The sequence below is a fragment of the Molossus molossus genome, unplaced genomic scaffold (assembly GCF_014108415.1).
Source record: "Molossus molossus isolate mMolMol1 unplaced genomic scaffold, mMolMol1.p scaffold_m16_p_18, whole genome shotgun sequence".
NCBI lineage: Eukaryota > Metazoa > Chordata > Mammalia > Chiroptera > Molossidae > Molossus > Molossus molossus.
The window spans coordinates 9,752,915-9,770,542 of NW_023425353.1; the positions used below are offsets into that span (position 1 = coordinate 9,752,915).

The 17,628-nt window shown below is 43.0% G+C and overlaps 1 protein-coding gene and 1 pseudogene across 1 annotated transcript in view; one reads left to right on the top strand and one right to left on the bottom strand.

Annotated features, from left to right (window-relative positions):
• The window catches only part of PRICKLE2 (prickle planar cell polarity protein 2), a 110,137-nt gene that overhangs the window by 33,622 nt on the left and 58,887 nt on the right, over positions 1-17,628 (top strand). The gene's annotated exons all lie outside the window — the stretch shown is intronic.
• Positions 11,812-12,037, bottom strand: LOC118633444 (annotated as a pseudogene).

The window sequence follows — 17,628 nt, forward strand, 5'->3', positions numbered from 1 at the left end:
TGCCGGCGCCCGAGTTCTCCCGCAGCCTGCCTGTGCCCGAGTTCTCCCGCAGCCTTGCCGGTACCCGAGTTCTCCCGCAGCCGTGCCGGCGCCCGAGTTCTCCCGCAGCCGTGCTGGCGCCCGAGTTCTCCCGCAGCCTGCCTGTGCCCGAGTTCTCCCGCAGCCTTGCCGGTACCCAAGTTCTCCCGCAGCCGTGCCGGCGCCCGAGTTCTCCCGCAGCCGTGCTGGCGCCCGGCACCCGAGTTCTCCCGCAGCCGCGCCGGCGCCCGAGTTCTCCCGCAGCCGCGCCGGCGCCCGAGTTCTCCCGCAGCCGTGCTGGCGCCCGAGTTCTCCCGCAGCCGCGCCGGCGCCTGAGTTCTCCCGCAGCCTCATAGCCCCCAGGCCTGCGGGGAGTGAGTCCCTGGGCATTTTCTGTGGATTACGCGGAGGGCAAAGAGAGCTATCCACCCAGAAGAACATGCTACAAGCCTCCCGTGGGGACGAACAGATCGGCAGGAGTGGCCCTGGCACTGGCCTCTGACTGGGCCACTCAGAGCCTCTTCAGCGCATCCCTAACATTCCAGTGGATTTCATTCCCCTTGATGAGGATGTAAGGAATGAATCAGATACTATACTGGACAATTTTGTGAAAAAGGAATAGCAATCAGTCTTTCCTCATTCATTCATTCACTTACTCAACTGATACCTAATGTGTACCTACTATGCGTCAGGCACTGTTCTAGGCACCAGGGATAAAACAGTTAACAAGATAATGGAGATTTCTGCTACCTTGTAGTTGTAAGCAGGATACTGGAGACATATAAATTAGAAAACAGCCAGGCCGGTGTGGCTCAGTGGATTGAGTGTCGTCCCATGGACTGAGAGGTCCCGGTTCGATTCCCAGTCAGGGCATATGGCTGGGTTGCAGGCTCGATCCCCTGTGGGGGGCTTACAGGAGGCAGCCCATTGATGTTTCTATCTGTCTTTCCCTTCTCTCTCAAAAAAAAAATCAAGAATATATTTTTAAAACAAGAAAACAAATGATCAAGATAATTTGCAGTTGTGATTTTTAAAAGAACGATGTAGATGATAGTGATAGAAACTTCTAGTGAACTCTTACATATACTGGGTGTTGTCCTGGGGGCTTTCAAATTGTGTCTCACATACTCTAGCCTATGAAGAAAGTACAGCAGCTTCAGTGGTAATGGCCCTGGACCCGGTGTTGGAGGAATTGCTAATTTAGACTGATTGGTGAGGGACAGCCTCTCTGGGGAGGTGGGATTTGAGCTGCTACTGAATGACATGAAGAAGCCTCCCATGTAGAGGTCTGGCTTGTTGCAGAAGCTATTCATTTGTGTGCTTGTCAGAAGTGACATGAACTCAGTACCAACTTTGTATCTATACAAATAATTTGGGGAGAGTGATGTTGGATGATCTGAGAAGAAATGAATGGAGCCCGTTCAGTGTCCAGTGCTTGCCAAGGCATCCACGGGCCTGCGGGCTGGGACGTCCCAAGGCCATGCTTGCCCCTGCAGGGCAGAGGAGCCCCATCATCCACTACCTTGATATTTCTGTCTGCAGGCGGAAATAAGGCAACAGAGAGCCCCATTTAGAGACCAAAAAGGTACTAGGATTCCATATGCCCAGTGCATAGCAGACAGTCCATATACGTTTGTGTCTGCTCCTGTTGTCACAAGCCCTACCTTCTGAACTGTGAGCCTGTTGGAGGGAGATGTGCATTGTCTTGTTCACACTATTGCTCGGTGCCTAAAATAACGTCTGATACATAGTACTCACTCAATAAATATTGCACAAATAAACAGTCACATTTATTCCTTGTACAAAATACCCCAGTTTTCCAGTGAATACCTTGCAGCTCAAGGAGGATCAGGAACTTGACCAGGATGCCACAGCTGGTAAGAGGCAGAGCCAGGACTCACACCAGCCCTCTGTCCCATCCGGTGCCCACTCAGACTCTTCCTCCTCCACCCGCCTCTTCATGGAGCTCCACCCAGGATAGCAGTTCTAAGGGAGCTGACTTGGTGTGTGTCAGGAGAAGGAGCATCACATAGGCTCTTTCCTTCCCAGGGGAAGGAAGTTTCTCCTAATCTCAGGTTGACCCCAGTGACTAAGGCTTCCTCTCTCCCCACCTCCAGCAGTTTCCCCATTGCGTCAGGAAGCAGCATGGCCCTGCCTTCCGAGGCTTCTTTTCCCATTAGCAGTTGTTCATCTGGCTCTTCTCACCCCCTCATGCTGGCTAGGAGCCCACATGGCATCAGCTGCATTTCCTCTACTTCCTCTGTGGCCCTCCTGGTCCAGGGTCATGTACCTGGGCACTCAACAATGGTATTTATTCCTTCAGCAAATATTTGTGGAGTGCCAGTTAGATGCCAGGCACTGGGGGACAGCTGTGAGCCAACAAACAAGTATCCCTGCCTTGTGGAGCTGACAGTCTAGTGAGGGTATTGTCAAATTAGTGCTTGAATGAACAAGACGCTTTCCGAGAGAGATGCATGCTGGGAAAGCAGTAAAAATGGGTGGTGGTGTGGAGCCAGGATCGGCAAACGTTTTCAGTAAAGAGGCAGGTAATAAATATTTTAGGCTTTGTGGGACACACAGTCTCTTATTGCAAATACCCAGCTGTGATGTGGTGTGAAAGCATCAACAGTACGTACATGAATGAGCATGACCATGTGAAGTAAAACTTTATACAAAATACGCAGCAGACCTGATTTGGTCCACAGGCTGTAGTTTGCCGCTCCTTGATTTCGAGAATCTACTTTAAAAGTAAAACACCTCTCTGGAGAGGTGATATTTGAGCTGACTTGCTACGTGGAATGATGGTTCAGTTCCGCAGATTTAGTCAGCTTAGTCCAGGGGTTTTCAGAGTGCATTAGCACCCGCAGCACAAGCATCACATGGGAACTTGTTAAAAATAAAGGTTCTCCGGCCCTGGCCCAGACCTCCTGAACCTGAGCTCTGGAGGTGGGCCAGCAGTCTGTTTCTGCAGGGCCGGCAGCTGTTTCTGCGGCATGCCCAGTGGAGAACTGCCATCAGGCAATGGAAACACCCGTGTTGGAAACAGATGGGGCCACATCTTGGCTCTTCCCCTTACCAGCTCTGCAACCTAGCTCCCCTGTAAAATGAAGAGGCTTATGCTCATGCCTAAAGCAGCTGTGAGAATAAACGAATTACTCTGTAAAGAGCCTAGGAGATGCAATAGGTCCTCATCAAATGGTAACTATGTCATCACCATCATCATCATTTGGGTCTTCAAGACACTGAAGCAGGTTTGCCATGGGAGTAACAAAAAAGTAACTTCCATTCCCAGAATCTTGCTCCTGACTCGCTTCCCCTGAATATGGCTTGAATACAAGGCTGTTTGTTAAAAGAGAATTCAAAATGCTTTTACAATTTTTTCATTGGTCTTGCTTCCTTGGCTGTGCTTGGCCTGTTCCAAAAGATGCTCTGTGACCATGAATTCAACAGCTGTGACTCACCGCTGGGCTGGGCCATAGTGCCAGGCACCCAGCTTTACCATCCACTTTCAGGCAGTTGGCAGTTTGCTCCTTTTTATATGAGAAGCTATTTATATCAAGAAAGACAGAAGCTGGCAAATGTGGGGGGAAGGAGAGAATGACAAAGTAGTTCATCTCTCTAGGCCTGCTGGGTGGTCTGGCTCATAGGGAGGGAATGCATAATCTAATAGCCCCTCCAGAAAATGCACCAAAACCATTATTAGACTCACCAGCCATTTGCAGTGTCATCTTCATTTTTACTCCGTCAGCTCATGCTGAGTTCCAAATGGATTTCACGGCTGCAGTGAGATGCACGCTTCTCCACCTGGATTGGATTAAATTTCTTCTAAGTTGCATCTCCTGTGTTAACCTTCACTGCCACTCAGCCCAGTGTTTTCAGTGCAATGCCAGAGATGAGTGGGGAAGGGAGGTAAGAAGGAGATAGGAGACCCCAAAACAATCTCCTGAACAGTTCTCGGGAAACCGGTCACATGAGTGATGTTGTTTATCTTGGCTCCAGAAATGCACTGAGTCATTGGATGGCAATGGGAAATATGCCTGTGTGTACAGGATTCAATATAACTGCCTGTTAATGAACTTGTTTTCAACGGAGCTGTCAGAGATGGGACGAGAACCCAGGTTCAGGCTTGAGAGCCTCTGCCAGATGAAGTCAGCAGCAGCGTGGCCAGATTCCACCGGCAGGGTCTTGTCAAGGATCGCGTGCAGAGCGTGAGGCCCAGAGAAGCCAAGGCTCATTTGCAAACGCAGGAAGGGAGACCTGCCATTGGAGTTCCCAGCTTCAAGACAGATGGCTTCACCCTTTACAGTGAATGAGTCTGGGATCCTTCTATTGGGAGTGGGCCCTGGACTTGGACTTCCTGCATGAACTCACAGCTGCACACCCTTTCTGCTGACGGAGCAGCCTACATGTGGGCTGGTGTGAGAGTTGATTTACTATCAAGATGATCCCTTCTTCCTTATGATTCATGAGATATTTTGAGTAGTTTCATAATGGTTGGATGAATCTACCATCAAGTCAAGTAATAACCTTCCTCCATTTATCCATCTATCTATCCATCAGTTTATTCATTCACTTGTGAGTTCAGCCATGTATTCATTCCCCGGTTATTTGTTAAGAACCCATGTGTGCAAGCCCTTATTCTGCATGTGATTGGTGTGGCTGTTTTCCAGGTTCCCTGTAAAACCGGAGCTCCCCAACCCCTGTCTTCCCACTGTGCTTTGTGTGGCACGGAGTTCATAGGCAGATGTAGAAGGTCTCCCTTTGTGGAACACCACACAGACTTCAGGCTTTGTGCTGGCCTCCCGTAGCTTCTAAGTACCTATCCTTCTGAGCTCATGGTGTTCGAGAGTATAAGCTTTGACACTGCGTAGCTCTGTGTTCAAACTGGACAAGTTAATCCACCTCCATGAGCTTTCATTTCGTCATTTGAAAATAAGAATGTTATTAACTAACTACAGTGTGGTTGTGAGGATTAAATAAAACAATACCTTAAGCATTTGACTTTAAAAATGACAGCTTTCACCCTGGATGATTTGGCTCAGTGGTTAGAGCATCAGCCCGCGGATCAGAGATACCCGGGTTCAGTTCCTGCTAAGGGCATATACCTTGGTTTCAGTTTGACCCTGGCCCTCGTTGGGGTTGTGTTGGTGGCAACCAGTCCATGTGTCTCTCTCACATCGATGTTTCTCTCTTTCTCTTCCCTCTCTCCTTCCCGCTCTATCTGAAGACAAATGCAAAAAAAAATGCCCTCAGGTGAAGATAAAAAAATAAAAATGGCAGCTTTTAGCTTTCTTTTATTATTTATTTTTTATTTATTTATTTATTTTTAAATATTTTTTCTTTATTGCTTTTAGAGAGAGAGGAAGGGAGAGGGAGAGAGAGAGAGACAACGATGAGAGAGAACATCGATTGGCCACCTCCTACGTGCCCTCCACTAGGATTGGGCCCACAACGTGAGCATGTTCCTGACTGGGGATCGAACCCGCAACCTCTTGGTGCATGGGTTGATGCTCAACCACTGAGCCACACTGGCTGGGCCTTTCAGCTTTCTTTTAAATAGCCAGCAACAACTCAAATATCCATCAGCAGATGAATGGATATAGTAGAATACTACTCTGTAATAACAAGGAAAGAACTCTTACTATTTGCAACAACATGAATGAATCTTAAAATCATTATTCTGAACAAAAGAAGCCAGGCCAAAGAAAAAGTATATATGGTAGGATTCTACTTATATGAAACTCCAGAAAATTTAAGCTAATCTGTAGTGACAGAAAGCAGATCAGTGGTTACTTGGGTACAGGGGAGGTGGGGAGGTGGGGAGGGAAGAGTTTCAAAAGGCCAGAGGAAACTTTTGAGAATAATAGGTGTTTTCACTGTCTTGATTATGCTGATGGTTTTGTGAGTACTGTATATGTGTATGTCAAAACTTATCAAATTATATACTTTGAATATGTGCAGTTTATTATATTTCACATACCTCAATAAAATGATTGATTGAATGAATGAATGAATGAATGAATGAGTGAAGTTGCTCTTCCACAAACAGGAAGGCAGGTCTCCTCTCTCATGTCAATGATGGAGTCTTCCTCAGGTTCCATGGTTGCCTCAGGAAGTCACCTAGCCTTTGGCCAAGAAGCACTGTTAGAAAGAATTGCTCAGTACTAATTATGCATAATCAAAAGGAGATTTGGGACAGAACCTCATCAACATCCAGATGGATGGCACTAAAAGACCATTTCCACAGACTGGCTTCTTCCATCATCTCTGTTAATTTCCTAGGACGTGCCTAACATGTAGTTGGCACTCGATAAATAGTGATGGTAGTTGTTATACTATAGCAATTAGAAAGACTGATTAAAACTCAATGATCAGATCTTGCAAAGGGAAGCTAATTATCCAGGCAGTTTCTGACCCTGCATTTCCTGAACCAAAAATATAAATTCACAAGCTCTCAGCTGGAGAGGGGTCAGGGCTGCCACATAGTTGTATGGTTTGTGCACTGCACGAAGATGCCTGGCCAAGGGGGTGATTGGAGGCTGACATTCACCTGAGCTCTGACGCCTCCCAAATGGAGGAGTACATTTTGTTTAACATAAGGCACCTCAGAGCTTACCTGGCAATGATGTAGATCTTATCTTCCAAGGTTGGGGACTTGCTTTTTCCAATTTGTAGTTGGGAGGGTATCTTTTTCTTATTTCTACAAAGGTAACAAAAAGTCTAGCAGCTACCAAGGAGAAACTGTAAATATTAGCTAGCCTAGCTCAATGATGACTTTTCATTTCTTACTTCCTTGCAATGCTGGGGTTCTGGGAAACCTTTTTTCTGACTCTTGACCAAGGGTGTTGGGGGAAAGGTGGGTCTCCATCCTCACTGGAATTGAGTGATTGGTACAAGGAAGAGGGTTTTGATTTTCCTGGTTTCGATGCTCCAGATTCTGAACATCAGATCCTTTTTTGTTCTCTCCTTCATCCTTCATGATTTTGCAAGTCATTAGAAGCACCAAAACCTTTGATAGAGCGGCAGGCAGGGAAAGGAGCTAAAATGCAAACCAACTAATTTTGCCAACCACTTGGCAACTGTGCTCATGTTGTTTGAGGGAGAGGGTCAGTCAAACTCTGTGGATAAGTTTGAGGTTGTGTTGTACATGGTTTTGAAGCAGCCATCCTCCCCTAGACCCCCTTGCTGTGTGGATAATCAAGAATTCATCTGGATGGTGAATATGACTTGAGTAACAGCTCTGCTGAAATACGGTCAGTGGGTGGTCTTTCCCAAGCATAGTGATTATAAGCCTTGGCTGTGTTATCAGATCAGACACCCTGGGGACCAGATCCAGCTCTGCCACCCTCTGTCTATGGTTATGATTGGAGCAAGTTATTTTACCTGGATGAAGTCATTCTTTCTCTTCTATAACATGCAATAGCAATTTAATGGTTCCTGCCGAATAGGGCTACTAATAGAGCCTGGCATGTCAAGAAATGTTAGATGTGATTACTGATTGGACAGCCAATTGGTATATGAACACTTTTCTTGGAAAGGCCCATCTGGGAAAACAAAACTGAGATCTAAGTCTGAAGCTCTTGAAGGAGGAGAAAACTATAGAAATAAGACTGTGGGAATCAGTCAACCTAAACCTTGTATTTTATATTTAAGAAAACAATTTCAGAGAAAGTATATGACTTGAACATTGTCACAAAGAGCCAGAATTTAGGAAACAGGGTTAATTTGCTGCACTATTATTCCCCTTGCAACATATAAGGCAAATGCCCAAGGACAAGATCAGGGGAATCATGGAAAAGGAGGTTTTCAAGTCCAGAATGAGCTGTGAGTTCGTCAAGTTCTGTTTCAGACACTTGTGTATCTGAGTGGCCTTGGCTAGGTTTATTAGCTCCTTCTGGCTTTGGTTCCCTGTTTGAAAATAAGGATGTGAAACTTGTCTTCCCAATATAAAATAAGAACAAACAAGGTAATGTATCCAAATCATTATTAAAAAGGTGATATAGTGGATGCACAATAATTACTATTCATGTACTCTATGGCCTTCATCATTTTTGTCCTTTGATCTTTCAATACCTGAAAGGCATCTTAAAATCTCTGATTATGTTTATAGATTTGTTTCTCCTTCCATTTATTTCTTTATATATATTTTGAGGCTTTATTTTTGGATGTCTTTAAGTTTATGATTACACTACATATAGATATGTATTTTTTTTAATCCTCATCCGAGGATATTTTTCCATTTATTTTCAGACAGAGTGGGAGGGAGAGAGAGAGAACACCGATGTGAGAGGGACAATCAACTCGTTGCCTCCCACACGACCCCGACCCAGGCCGGGGACCAAACCACAACCAAGGTGCATGCCCTTGACCAGAATTGAACCCATGACTCTTTGGTCCGTGGGCTGACACTCCAACCGCTGAGCCAGACCGGCCAAGGCCCTACCACTTTTTCTGGATTTTTTGTTTGCCATCTTTTCTCCTCTGCTTTTCCCTGTTTTCTTGACTACTATTTTTAGTGACGTTTTCCCAGTTTCCTTCATCTCCCTTTACCTGTTGGAGAGCTAGAGAACACGTTTCTGTTCTTGTAGTGGATACCCCCATTTTTAGCAGTCAGCCACACGGGTCCCGTACCCCTCTTCAAGCACCCCCAGCTTCCGCCAGCTGCAGGGCTTCCACCGGCTAACTGAAGGCCTTCCTTCCCCACTTCATCTGCCTTTAACAAGCCCCAGTTATTCAGTGTTTCTGTCTTCCTTCAAAATATGACAGGGACCCGATGTGATGTCCCTTTTAGGAACATTTCTTAGATTACTCATGAAAGATTTTTCCTCGCATTTTGAGTAGCCTGCTTCTCAATGGAATTCTGAGCCACCTTACCTGACTTTGAATTCAGATTTACTCTGGCCTAAGTAAATGTGATTTTGAATAGTTTCTCTTTAAAACAAAATCATCCCAATGTTAGGATCATTTCATGTCTTTGTTTCCTTCATTTAATAGAGATAACAACTAATCCCGAATGTCCCATTTTTATAGCCCAATTTCCTAAAAATGTATGTGTAAAATTAGAACTGTTTTTTTTCTTTTTCTTCCATTTCTTGCATATTTCCAAAAGGTTTAGAGGAGCTTTTGATAGAGTAAGTAAAACAAGGGTAAGGAATGCTGTAGGCAACAAAGAGAAAGGAGATCACCGTCACAGAAGACCACAACTAAAGGTTGCTACTGACCTGGGCAGGGTCACTGGCTGAGTGTGTAATGATATCTTCTGGTTTTTGGATGAGACTGTGATAGCATGTGGATAAGCATTGTTTTAAATAGATGTCAGAAATGTCAGGGTGCAGCAGAGTGCTGCCTGGACCTGCCTGTTTGTTCTGAGCCCAGCTGGTATTGAGTTCTCTTCTCTTGCAATTATCCACTAATACATTTGGTTGCTTCTCGGGCTACTTCAAGAGCAGTCAGATGACTGTCACGAGCTAGGAAGAGGTGCTACATAATGGGAATTGTATGATCTGTAAAATGTTGAGTTAATGCCCCGAGGCTGAAAATGCAGGAGCAATAACTTACCCTACCCGTTGTCAGGGGCGATTTATCGCACAGATCTTCTCGGTGGAAACACTCTGAACTCAGTTCCCAGGTCCTCTCATTTGTCACAGAGCCTGAGGCTGGGGCCAGAGTCTCCCCTGCATTCTCTAATTGTCTCAGGAAAGTTGCTTATAAAAGGATTTAAATGTAAGGATAGGTATATTGTCTGACTCGCTTTTCCCCCACTGATTTCACCGTAGTTTCGAGAAGTGTTACCGCAGAAGAACATTTGGTCCTAACATGATATAATAAGAATCACTCTCAACTAGTCAAATTCATCAAGACAGAGAGAGAACGGTGGTTGCCAGGAGATGGGGAATGGGAGTTCGTGTTTAATGGGTACAGAGTTTTACTTTGGGAAAAGAGAAATGTTCTGGAGATGGATGGTGGTGATAGTTGCCCAACAATGTACTTAGTACCATTTAAAAATGGTTAAAGTGGTCAACTTTATATTATGTGTATTTTACCACGAAATAATTAAGTACCTCAGATAGAATAAAATAAATTATTAAGATTAAAAAATACAGTCTCAGGAATTGAAGCAGTCGCTTCAAGGACCAACTACAAGGTCTTTCTTGAGCATGAACCTGAGCAGATTGAGTTCTCTTGCACAGACCTCACAGAAAAAACTCAGAGGTTGTCAAGCCTAAGTCAGCTCACATGACCCTTCCTGTGAAACACATGCACAGACGTTCAAAGCGCACACGCTTCCATATAAGGTGCTTGATTTCCACTTTCTCTGAATTCCAACTGGTCCATGTGTCTTTCATGATTAACAGCCACTCCAGTCTGTTTATTATTCAAGGTTTTAACAGGGATCACAGGCTTGAAGAATAAACTGTGCCTGCACTGGCCACGGACTCATCAAATGCTCAAGGCAGGGGTAGCCCTGGGACTGGTTTATGGAGATGGTGCGGTGAAGTAGGGAAGAGCGGGAGTCTTGAGGTCAGATCTCAGCTTAAATCCTGGCTCAGCCTTTCTCCTGAGCGGGTCAAATACACAGTGATCTAGTCAATCCTCATTTTTCCTGTATTCGCATATAAGCAAATTCACCTATCTGTCGAAATTTTTGTGTTACCCCCCGAATCAATTCACGGCACTTTCACAGGAGTTCCAGATGTGTGCAGAGGGGCTGAGACTTTGAATGGTCCCCCGTGCATGTGGCCAGTGGAGGTGAGCAAGGCGATGTTCCACTGTCATTTCATCTCCCACACAATAAACAAGTCTGCTTTGTCACCTATTTAGTGCCACGTTTTTCACATTTGTGCTTTTTGTTGGGGATTTTGCTCTTTAGCCCCTAAACTTAATGTTGAAGGGCAAGAAATCTTTGATGCCTCATGAAGAAAATAGGTGTTAGATAATCTTTGGTCAGCATGAGTTATAGTGCTGTTGATTGTGAATTCAGTGTTAATGAATTAACAATATATAGTAAATAGGGTGTCCTTAAATAGAGACGCACATCAAACAAGGACATGGATTCATCCATTGACAAAATGTTGTGACCAGAGGCTAGTAGGAACCTACTCCTGTATGTCCTTTAGGAGCAATGGTTCAACAGTCACTAAAACAGTGTTCGCTGTGACTTGGCAGAAAATATCTACCACGAATGACAAGAACCAACTGTATTTCCCTTTCCAAAAGGTGATCTCTTACTCACACATCACTTCATTCTTTCCTGCTGTGGTGAGAAGTAGGGCTATTCACAAATGATTGGCTTCCTCTTCTTCCAGGCACAGGGAGTGGGTAGGAGATTGTCATTCTCACCCCCATGCAAATTAGACATGGCCATGTGACTTGCTTTAACCAGTGAAATGTACACAGAAGTCACATGCATCACATCCAGGTAAAAGTGTTTCATTGCCAGTGTTCAGCTCCAACTTTTCTTTTCTCTGCTGATATGGAAACAGCAATGTACATGTAGTCTCCATCTCCCAGGTCTCTGCCTACCCATATCAGAGACAGAGTGAGTGAAAAATAAAACTGGTGTGCATAAGGGTTTAATAGACAGAATACATAAAGAGCTCATACAACTCAACAACACAGTAAAAACCAACACAATTTTTATTTTTTTATTTTTATTTTTGCAGTTTAAAAGGTCTCACATTTATTACTGAACCAATCTACTGCAGGAAAAAAAGAAAGAAAAGAAAAATTGTGCCTCCAATAATTTCCCAATGAAAATGCCTAACTGTCGAGACAGTAGTGATATTTTCAGTGATTATGGTAAGATGCAGGCAACCTGGATACAGCATAAATGTGCGAGCCATCTCTCATGTGTGATTCCTTATAGACCCAGTTTGGTTCTTCTCCAATGTCTCCTCTTGGAGTTGTGCCTGATTTTATTACCAGTTTTCATCCTAATCCATTGGGGAAATGGGCCGATTCTTCTTTTGTTTCTTGGCCAGGAACCTCTTGATCCTGAAAGTCTTGTGAGAAGACATGGCGAAAGAGAGTCAACTGCATGCACCATGATGGTGGAGAAAGAGAGGGAAGGAAACGGAAGGACCCCAACACGATTTTTAAATGGGCAAAGGACTTGAATAGACATTTCTCCAAAGAAGATATTCAGATGGCCAATAAGTACATGAAACGATCCTCAACTTGACTAATCATTAGGGAAATACAGATCAAAACAACAGAAAGGTACCACTTCACACCTACTAAGATGATAATAACTTTTTTTAATGGAAAATAACAAGTATTGGCAAGGATGTGAAGAAATTGGACCCCTCACACATGTCTATTGGTGGTGGGAATGTAAAACACCACAGCCACTGTGGGAAACAGTGTGGCTATTCCTCAAAACAGAATTACCTTATGACCCAGCAAGTCTACTTCTAGGTATACCCAAAAGAACTGAAAGCAGAGATTCAAACAGATAGTTGTGAAGCATTACTCACAATAGCCAAAAGGTAAAAACAACCCAAGTGTCCACAAGCAGATGAATGGATAAACAAATATATTGTCGTATATTCATGCAATGGAACATTATTCAGCCTTAAAAAGGGATGAAATTCTGACAGATGCCGCAGAATGAACCTTGAAAATATTATGCTACATGAAATAAGCCAACATGAAAAGAGTGTGTGATTTCACTGAGATGCAATGCCTAGACTAAGTTAATTCACAGAGACAGAAAGTAGATTAGAGGTTACCAGGGGCTAGGAGGAGGGGAAATGAGGAATTGTGAACTACTGGGTGGAGAGTTTCTGTTTTGGGTGATGAAAAGTTTGGAAATACAGAGTGGTGAAGGTCGCACCACAATGTGAATGTGATTGATGCCACAGTAGTGCACTTCAAAATGATTGAAGTGGCAAATCTTATCAGTGTTTTCCCACAATAAGAGAAATTAATTTTTTTAATTTAAAAAACAACTATAGTGCAAAGCTGGTGGCATTTTGGTGGTGTTTGTTTCTGTGGCATAATCTAGCTCATCCTACCCAACCTTCCTTCTGTCTGTTTCTCTAAAATGGCATAATATAGGACATTTAGAGCTTTATGGCTCTAACATTAGAGCTTTATGACCATATCTAACATTGAACCTGTAGACCAAGGTATAGCCTTCTCTGATCTTTTGGCCTCTCAAAATAGAAAGACGAAATTCTTGCAATTTTATCCTTGATACATTTGAAACTGAATGGGGCAGGCAGTGTAACCCAGTGAAAGTGGCCACAGTAGTCAGAGATACTTAACTTCGTAGCATATAAGTGAACTCCTTGGTTTCCATACTTTTCCATGGGTTCTCACCTTTGGTTATTTTAATGTGCAAAAATGAAACTGCCTAAAATGAACTGATTCCAAACAAACATCACCTGTATTTTTAAATGGGTTTCCAACAATGTCCTGTGATCAGCAAGCTCTATTTAATAAAAGAATTCTTCTTGGAATCACAGCATATCTGTCATTATGCATCACATTGGACAGTTAAAAAGTTGAATTTGTCCTAGGATTTCTTCTGTTGCTGCTTTCCAAACTTTCTTCAAAATGGTTTAATATGACATTGTGAATCTGCTTACTAATAATAGATGGGGGAAATGGACTAGTTATGTTTTATGTGAAGTATTGAATCAAAAACAATGATTTAACACAGGAAAGATACCATATCTTCTAAGGAGTTTACCTAGTAAAGAGGTAATTTAAAAATCAGATATTTACTGGGGACACACATTGCCAGGTGTTCACCCAATATTAGTGTCTCTTCCTTTCTTACAGACAAATCCTGATTTTATACAGGGCAGCAATATGTTTAACTAAGGATTCCATTTTCCAACTTCACTTGGAGCTAGGTCTAGCCAAGGTCTTATAAATAGAAGTTGTATAGAACTTCCAGGAAATCTCTTTAGATGTTATTGATCCAACTGGGAGATAGATCTTTTGTCCCTTCCCTTACCCATCTTCTTGCCTGGAACATGAACTTGATGGCTGGAGCTCCAGCAGCCATTTTGTGATTTTTGAACATAGATGCCATGAACACTTAGGGCATTGGTACAGAATGATGGCAAGAACCTAGATGCTTAATGGTTTTTACAAAATGTTACATCAACTCTAGACCACTGTACTTAAATTGTTACTAGCAGCCAATGCAAATCTTATCTCCAATGTTGGTACTTTCAGTAATACTACTAATATGACAATTATATACAGCTTTACAGTTAACAGTGTATTTTCATTCTATCATCATCTTTGACCTTCTCAATCCTGTGAGATGAGTGCAATTACTCTAGTCTTAGAGATGATGACGCTGATGCCCAGAGAAGTTAGAGAAATTGGCCAAAGTTGCAGACATCGTGTTTGTCATTGTCAAGATTCAAACATTAAACACCAAATGCAGCTTCTTTTTCCTACATTGTAGGCAAATATTAACATAATTGATGTTTGAGTAACTAGCCCAGAGTGGAGGATGTTTTTCATTTTTTAAGTAAAGAATCAATCACCTACTAGAATGCAGTTGAATCACATGCTAACTTTTTAAAAAGAGTGTTGTTTATTTAGGTTTGAGATGGGGAGTTTTGTTGTTGTTTTTCTTCGTCATGGAGACCTACGATATGTTCATCTCACATCCTTTTTGACTTTAAAAGACAAACCAGCCGATACATAAATGACTTTAAATCTTTTTTCAGTTCTGTTTTATGCCTAGGGATTCAAAAGGAAAGGAGAAGGGAAGAAGTGAAAAGATATATAAAGAGAGGACAAAATCTGGGGAGAGGGAGGGAACATGGAAAAGACTGGGAGACAGAAGCTGTAATATTTTGAAGTCTGTTGGCTGAGGTGGATAACTTGGCTTCCCGTGCTGTTTGCTAGAACCATTGGAGGCAGAGTAGGCAACACAGTTGCTATTATACCCTTTGCCAACAGGCTTGAGGTGTTGACAGCTCTTCTTTTCTTTTTACCTTTTCAAAGAGAGTTTGCTGAAAAAACTGACTATATAAGTTTCTGTTATCGCTGTGATCATACAGTATCACAAGATCCAATGAATTGGTCAGTTTTCAGGAATTTTGTAAGCCAGTTGTTAAATGCAGCCATTTTAAAAACTGAATTGTATAAACTTATAATTAAATTATATTAAAAGCAAAGGTAATACATAATCAAAACTCGTCACTTTGTAGTTCCTTTCCCGTATCTCACTATTCGATGCTGTCGAGGTCCTGCCCTCTGGTCTGTCCGTAGGGTGGAACCACTGCAGTGCTGTGCTCCTGTGCCTCGCTTCCCACCCCACTTCCGGGGCCGCACCTGGGCAGCCTGAAATCAGCCACAGTGGGAGTACTTACACCATCGCAATTGGCAAATGCTACAGATTTAGGAATTTAATCTATTGTTTTTTGAGCCTTGTAGTCTTTTTGTCTGCCTCTAATGGCTTTGGCACTATTTTAACTTTCATTCTAGTCATTTGCCTACTTGTCTTATACACTCTACTGAAACATAGCCTCCTTCAACCAGGAGTAGTTTCTTATTCATTTGTGGGTCCTTTCCCCACAAGCACTCAACAGTTCCTTGCGTATAGTAGACTGCTGTAGTCTGCTCTGGCTGCACTATCAGAATATCACGGACTGGATGGCTTGAAAAACAGAAATGTATTTCCTCACAGTCTTGGAGGCTGGAAGTTCAAATCAAGGTGCCAGCAGGGTTGGTTTCTGCTGAGGACAGTCTTCTGAGCTTGCAGACAGCCACCTCTTCACTGTGCATGGGCACTTCTGGTGTCTCTTCCTCTTATAAGGAGTCTAGTCCTTTCTGATTACAATCCCACCCTTGTGACCTCATTTAACCTTAATTACCTCCTTAAAGTCTGTCTCCAGATACAATTACATTGGAGGTTAGTGCTTTAACATGAATTTGCAATGGGGGAGGGGGCACAATTCAGCCCATGACATTGGCAGTTATGACTTATGCATTAGATTGCTTAAAAGCAAAGAAGTACAGAGCCTTCACTGTGTCGGTCTCTGTGCCAGGTACATTATATCATCTGAGCCTCAGAGCATTGCTTCAAGGTAAATACAGGGGTTGAGAAAGGTAGGTTTACAGTCATTCATATGGAAAAAGACATGCAAGTCATGATTCTATGATTTTATAAGAATAAACTGTGTTTTTCGTACTCATAAGTGTAAACCTACTTTTGCCTACCCCTGTATTGTTGTCCCCATTTTACAGGTGGAGATATTGGCTCTGTAGGAGATAAAGTAGCTTGCCCAACTATGTACAGATGGTAAGTGTTCAATTCAGTATACAGACCCAAACAGCGTGACTCCAGAGTCCAAACACTTAACCACTGTGGGAAATTGCCATCCTGCTTTTTTCATACATATGTATGTGTGTATTTTGTCTAAGGACAACATTGAAACTGTTACCAAAAAAAGTAAGCAACTGTTGGGTAATTTTTAGTAGGGCATATATGCGAATGTACAGACATTCTGTGAAGAGCGTTTTGGTAAAACTGGGGTGGGGGAGTCTTTATGTAACTGTAGCTTAAAAGAGAAGTGTTTAAACTCCGAGATCTTCCATTTCTGGGACCTTTTCTTTAAGACAGGATAAAATAAATAACTGTCAGATAATGCTCCAAACTAACTGGAAAATATGTTCTAACTAAACATTGAGCTTTAATATTCTAAATAAAAAGTTTAAACACTGAAAGGTTTGGAAAGAGTAAGCGTGTGAAAGAGAGCAGGCCCAGAAACAGAACAACTCGTGATTTAGAATTACAGTACCTGCTCAGGTCTCAATGTGATTATTCAATTTGTTCCAACAAAGTTGACTCATCTTGAAAGAAATTCTCTGGCTTCAAATACAAATGGGTGTTGTTTTGTCCCTTCCTCTTAAAGAAGCTACACTGACAGTTACTCCTCCCATTCACCCTTCTCTTTTAATCCCCTGTGTCCACCCCTCACCAGTAATCTCTGGTGAAAAGGCAAGTGCGTGGATGGAATGAAAGGGACGCTGCATGAGTTTTACTTTGGTTCATCCTGAAACCTCACCTGTGTATTCTCTTGCTTCACGTTCCTGTCCAAATCCTTTGTTAAGCCAGAAAGTCAGAAAGATGAGATTTGAATACAGCTTGCATCCATTCAACAGACATTTGTTGAGCACCTACTGTATGCGAGATCCTCTTCTGGGAGTATATGGTGAACAAAATCCCAGGCATTCGTATTCTACAAGGAAGAAGGAGACAGTGAACAAATAGATTATGTATCAGCAACTGGTAAATTCTTTGAAGAAAAGCAGGTTAAGGATTTATCAGCACTATTGACATTTTGGTCCAGATCATTCTTTATTGTGGGAAGCTGTCCTATGCATTGTAGGAGGTTTAACAGCATCCTTGGCCTTGACCCACTATATGCCAAAAGCGCGCGCGCACACACACACACACACACAGTTGTGCCCACCAGAAATGTCTTCAGACGTTGCCAAATATCCCTTGGGGGTCAACAGTAATCCCTGGTTGAAAAGCACAGGTCTAGAAAGTAAGAGATGGAGGTACTAATTTATTAGTAAGGGAAGACCTCTCTGATAAGGTGACCTGCGAGCCAAGACTGGACGCAGTGA